The sequence below is a fragment of the Mus caroli genome, unplaced genomic scaffold (assembly GCF_978045245.1).
Source record: "Mus caroli unplaced genomic scaffold, Mus_caroli_1 scaffold_1, whole genome shotgun sequence".
NCBI lineage: Eukaryota > Metazoa > Chordata > Mammalia > Rodentia > Muridae > Mus > Mus caroli.
The window spans coordinates 156,983,035-156,989,095 of NW_028227256.1; the positions used below are offsets into that span (position 1 = coordinate 156,983,035).

General features: G+C 44.6%; 1 pseudogene; it reads left to right on the top strand.

Moving 5' to 3' along the window:
• Nucleotides 1–4,837: 4,837 nt before the first annotated feature.
• Nucleotides 4,838–5,365, top strand: LOC110309600 (vacuolar ATPase assembly protein VMA22 pseudogene; annotated as a pseudogene).
• Nucleotides 5,366–6,061: the final 696 nt, after the last annotated feature.

Consider the following 6,061-nt stretch of genomic DNA (forward strand, 5'->3'; position numbering starts at 1 on the left):
AGTTTGATCCCTGAGTCCAAACTCATTACCAGCTTGTACTATGAAGTGTCTCTCAGTATATTCCCTTGACACAGCCTCCTAGAAGGACTGGTAGTACCACAAGTCACCCTTGCCACATAGCATGGGAAATGAGTCCACAACCAGGGTAGTCCAGCACATGCTGAAGTAGGTGACAAGTAACTTTTACCTCTTGAGAATTCCTTGTTACCTACTTCAGCATGTGCTAGGCTACCCTGTCTAGCTGCTGGAAGGATCTCCATTCTGTCACGTTTTTCCTTAGTTTAATAGGTCCCCAGACCTTAGGATGATTGATTCTATGATAGGTGTACCATTCAGGCCTTGGAACCCAGCATGACAGTAGGTAGCACCTGCCAAAACAAGAACAAAGATCTAACGCATAGTTCCGGGAAAGTCCCTAAATGTACTAACCTTGCTTTTTGACGTCTGCAGGTTCCACTTCTGGCTAACTGTTCTTGCTAACTGAGGTATGTCAACACAACATGTGTTTTTTTGTGCTTCAAAGATCACTCTGAGAAAGGCTTGAGACTACTCCTGGATCCCATACAACCAATGTAGTCACCAGTTGGCTTATAACAACTTTCTATTGGCTTAAACCCATGTCCAAATGATTTCCCTGGTGGATACTTAACAACATTAGGAGCTCAGAGTTTGGGGTTGAATAGGAATGGCCCCATGTGCTTGAATACTTGACCCATAAAGAATGACATGATTAGAAGGTGTGTTGAAGAAAGTGTGCCAGTGGAGGAAGGCTTTGAGGTCCCATACATTCAAGTCTGGCCAGTGTGACACAGCCTCCTTCTGCTGTCTGAGGATCATGACATAGAAGTCTCAGCTCCTTCTCCAGCACCATGTCTGCATGCATACAACCATGTCTCCTGCCATGACAATAACGGAGGATGAAATCTCTGAACTGTAAGGTAGCCTCAATTAAATGCTTTCTAAGAATTGCTGTGGGCATGGTGTCTCTTCACAGCCATAAACTCTAAGAGTTGAAGTCAGTTTCCACAAAACTAAGTGAAAAGCCTTGACTGAAGTGTAATGATGAGAACAGGTAGACATTGTCTAGGCAACTTAGGGTAAAAGACTTCAAAGAAAATAACCGGGTTTTGGTTTTTTGTTTGTTTGTTTTTACTGTCTAAAGGCAGAAAATCTATTTGGGCTTCTTGGCAGCCTCATTCTTGCCAGAGGCCAAAGACACTTGAAGTGTTTGGGAACTATGCTCCCTGATCTGACTCTTAAATGATTTTAGAGTTCTCTTCAGAAGATAGAATGCAAAGTTAGCAATAATGGTCCATAAAGAAAAAAATTATTCAAGAGAATAGACTCTCTGGCTGTGTGTGACTTAATATCCTTGTGATTATTAAATAAATCCTTTTGGAATATACAAATATGGCCTTAGTCTCACCAAACTAGTGGCTAAGAATGTCATCAAAGGGCATCTGAGGCCTATATATAGTAGAGCCTTCTCTACTTTGATGTACTCCACCTACCTGATTTCTAAAGTGCCTTGACTTATGATTTCCTTTGTTCTATTACCACAAAAACTTCATGAAACTGTTTCCACAATGGAACACGATGATGGGATACTAGGAGTCTGTGTCCCTGGGCCATGGTGCTAAGATGAGGCTGTGTTGTGCCCTAAGTTATTCCATATTATATGCAACAGTGGTTTCTCAGGCTGGGCATTACCCTGAGAGGCTCAATTTTACAAGCAGCTATTGACTCTATTTTATATACAAATGCAGAAGAATAGGATAACTCTGCACCTTGGTGGACATATACACAGTGTCATATGTCTAGTGCCACCCACAAGGTACAGGCTGATAAATGATGCATCCCTAAAAGTCTTTGAAAGGATACTACCCTATACATCTGTCAAAGGAAACTGGGTGTTAAGAAAGGGTATGGCTCCTTTATCCCAGCCTCATAAAAGAGAGTGAGTGTGTCCTGAGCATACTAGGTCAGAAACATAAAGGAATGTGAGGTTCATGACTTTGGTGGCTGTAGAAGGCAAGCAACTGGACACAGAAGAATGAATGGTGGCTAGAGAAGGGCCCATAAACAGAGGGGAGCAAGCTGAGCTGAAGCTCCTGAGAGAGTCATGAGTTCTCTCTGCCATTTCCTTGATGTTTGCATTGAATGATCACCTGACAATTCTGCAGGCTGGTAGTCTTCACAGTATTAGGCATCTCTCCTTTCTGTGAGGTTTGACCCTCTCTGCCACCTTGCAATGACTTTTTCCAGTCCCTGTAGGCAAAGCAGGGCTGTGGAGAGACTTCCCAGTACCTCCAAGGGCCTGTGTGTAGAGCTTTGGAATGCTGGAGGCATAAGCAATGAACAATTGTCTAGCATGTGCAAGGCCTTTAGTTTGGTTTGAAGAAAGCAAGCTGGATTACAATGATAGAAAACATGCTAGAGAGTCTGATTTAGTTAATGTTCTGTGACAAACCACCATGACCAAAGGCAACTTGTAGATGAAAGGAATTATTTGGCTTTCACATCCTGAACATAGTCCAGCATGGAAGGAAGTCAGTGTAGAAAAACCTGATAGCAGGAACTGAAGCAGAGACCATGAAGGAATGCTGCTTACTGGCTTGTTCCTCATGGTTTGCTCAGCCTGCTGCTTTATATACCCAGGGCCACTTGCCCGGGTGCCAGTACCATCTACAGAAGGCCCTACAGCAGTCTTTAATTAAAGAATGCCCCACAGGTTTGCCTATAGACCATGTTCTCAATTAAGGTTTCCTCTTCCCATGTGATCCTACCTTGTGTCAAGTTGACCAAAACCTAACCAGCCTAAAGGCACAAACAAACGAGGATTTATGTTTCTCACTTAAGATGTCTGGAGGTAGGTGACAGCTCCTGCTGCTGTCAGCACCCCAATACTCTTTCGATCATTTCCTCAGAATTTCAGAATGGCTGTGGTGGAAATCCAGACATAAAGTTATGGTTGACTGTTTAAAAAAATGAAAAGGACCAGGGTGCTGATTGTAAAACAAAATGAAAGTATCTACAAGGGGGCCTCACATCAAAGGTCCATTTGTGTCTTATTAGATAGAGGGCTGATCCATGGCCATCCTCAGGAAAACAACAACAACAACAAAACAACACGAGTTGGGAATGGGTCTGGATCAGCCAATCTACCTTGTTTGTTATATTGTCCTGTTTCCAATTTTTCTGGTAACCTAGCTGAAGGTACTGGGATCTGAAATGTCCATTGCTAAAGAGCTCTGGAGGCAGTTTAAGTGATCTGGGGAAGTTTAAAGGAAATTAGCATTCTATAGTCAATGCTTCTGCTACCAACTGCCATGGTTTTTCCACTCAGAGCAGTTTTGGGGTTCTCTGTAAGTACCAAATGGATGTTCTGCAGGTTAAGTGGGTTCTGACACTGATTCCCAGGAGTGAGAACACAGCCAGCAAATTAACTGCTCACTCCCACACCACAGGTCCCATTCATGATTCAATGACATCATAGGTCATGGATTTGCGGACATATCTTTTATTGCAGGATGCCCACAGCCTAGATTCTGAATGACTTGTTGGAGTATGGGGGACCCTAATCTCTATGGGACTATTATAAAGGTTGTGGGTGAACCCACTGGGTTTGGGCTTGAGTGCTAACCTTCCAGCATTCAAGTGTTCTACTTTCCTCTCCTAGGGGTTCTTCCAGAGGCTCCATCTCAAAGGCAGGATGGACCATCGTGTTCTGTCATCAGGGCTGAAATTTCCAACCCAATAATTGAATGACCATTTCCTCTGGCCACCAGATCACATCTCCACAAGTCATATCTACAGTATAAACTTAGGGGCTGTAGAAAGAGTCTTCAAATGCATAACAGACAACATGTCTCTTATTCCAATTTGAGAGATATGTGCCAGGAGCCAAGGATGAAGACCAAATGATTATATCACAGTGCAGAGCCTTTCAAAAATGCAGTTCTTTAAACCATGAAGAACTGAAGCTACAAGGAGCAAGAAAGCAGATGGATGAACAAGGAGGCTGGTCCAGTCACACCTCCAGATAGAGCGTCGAGTGGTGAGTGGTGAGTTAGGATTCTTCTTGCTACTAGGTGAGATGTCCAGCAAACCTGTCAACAAGCAGTGCAAGGAACAGCTCACTTCCCCAGGAGCCCCTCAGCACATCAGATATGAGAGCAGAATTGTCTTCATATGGAGAAGCTAGAGAAAGCACCCAAGGAGCTAAAGGGGTCTGCAACCCTGTAGGTGGAACAACAATATGAACTAACCAGTACCCTCCCACACCCTCCAGAGCTCATGTTTCTAGCTGCTTATGTATCAGAAGATGGCCTAGTCGGCCATCATTGGAAAGAGAGGCCCATCGGTCTTGCAAACTTTATATGCCTCAGTACAGGGGAATGCCAGGGCCAAAAAGTGGGAGTTGGTGGGTAGGATGTGTGTGTGGGGGAGGATATGGGGGGACTTTTGGGACAGCATTGGAAATGTAAATGAAGAAAATACCTAATTAAAGAAAAAAAGGACCAAAAAAAAAAAAAAAAACCCTCATTAAATAGTTTTGGCCTGAGATGATGACAAATTTTCCGAAATGGCTATATACATAGCTCTACCATTTTTGTGCTAATTATTTATACCAAGCATATTTTCTGCACCAAGGACTAATTCTTTATGTCAATATAATCAAACACATCCATCTCATCAGAAAAAAATTCTTTATCTTTAATAAGGACGAAAAGACATACATACCAATTTAGAATCTCTTTAGAGTCTCTTTAGAGTCTCTTTCTTGCTTATTAAGAATAAACATTTGGAGTCATCTGTGTCCCAAGACTGGCTGGGCATGGCAGTCCAGGCTCTGTGCCTACAGCTGCTCAGTGACCTGGAGGAACTGGAGGTGAAGAGGGCGGCACTGAATGCCTGTGTGGAGGAGGGTTGGCTCTCACTTGCCAAGGCTCGCTATGCCATGGGAGCCAAGTCAGTAGGGCCCCTTGCAGTATGCTTCGCCTATGGAGCCTCAGGTCTGCGTGTGCACCAGCGAGGCCCAGGATGGACCCCAGACATTCAGAGTGATCAAAGCTGACACCCAGGCTCGGGAGAAACTGGGGACCTAGCGAAGCATCTCTGCTCTGCGCAGGCACAAGGGCCCTACCAAGACCAGAGTCAGGATCCTCTATAGTTCATCAAGATCCCTTGAACTGGTTTGGAATCGTGGTTCCTCACAGTCTGCGGCAGGCCCAAGCCAGCTTCCGGGATGGCCTACAGCTGGCTGCAGAAATAACCAGCCTCAAGACTCACATCAAATGGGGTCGAAGTCAGCTCCGAGGCGTCCAGAAAAAAACTGAAGGAGTTGGACCCTGGGCCTTCCTGACCTGCATCCACTTTGTGAGGCACTGAGCATAGCCGTTGTGTGGATGCTACCACCTTACCTCAGGCCTTCTTCTTTTATAAACAGCCCCTGTCTCAGCTGATTCCCCTCCTTGAAATGTCCTTAGTCTGCACAGTTTCCAGCTTTTCAAGGCATGAAGTTGAGTTATGAAGTTTGATAAAGCAAGTTGAGCAGTGTTGAGAGCACCTTGTTCTAGGCCCATAGTCTCAGGGCCTTCCTCCCTGGGGCAAGACAGTGACCTAGAGAATAACATGACGTCAGCCAGTTGGGATAATGAAGCTCTTGCAGGAATGGTGACAGGGAAGAAAAGGACTCTGGAAACTTAAGGTAGATCAGGACAATTCCAGTCAATAAAAATACATTCAGGCTGGGCTTGGCAGTGCATGCCTGTAGCTCCAACAACTCTAGAGGCTGAGGCAGGAGGATCCCATAAGCCCTGGAATGACAGACTAGCCTGGGCAACAGACCTTTAAAGTTGATAGAAAAGACAGTGTATACACACACACACACACACACACACACACACCCCAGAATAGCTATCAGGAAGTAATCCTTCTGTTATAAAAGGTAAAAACACTGGCATTCTTTCGGGGGAATCAAGTAGATCTTCCCGACTGCATTTAGCTTACAGAAGTGAGACCCAGCCTCTTTGCTGAAGGTGTATTCTCTCATCTGGGA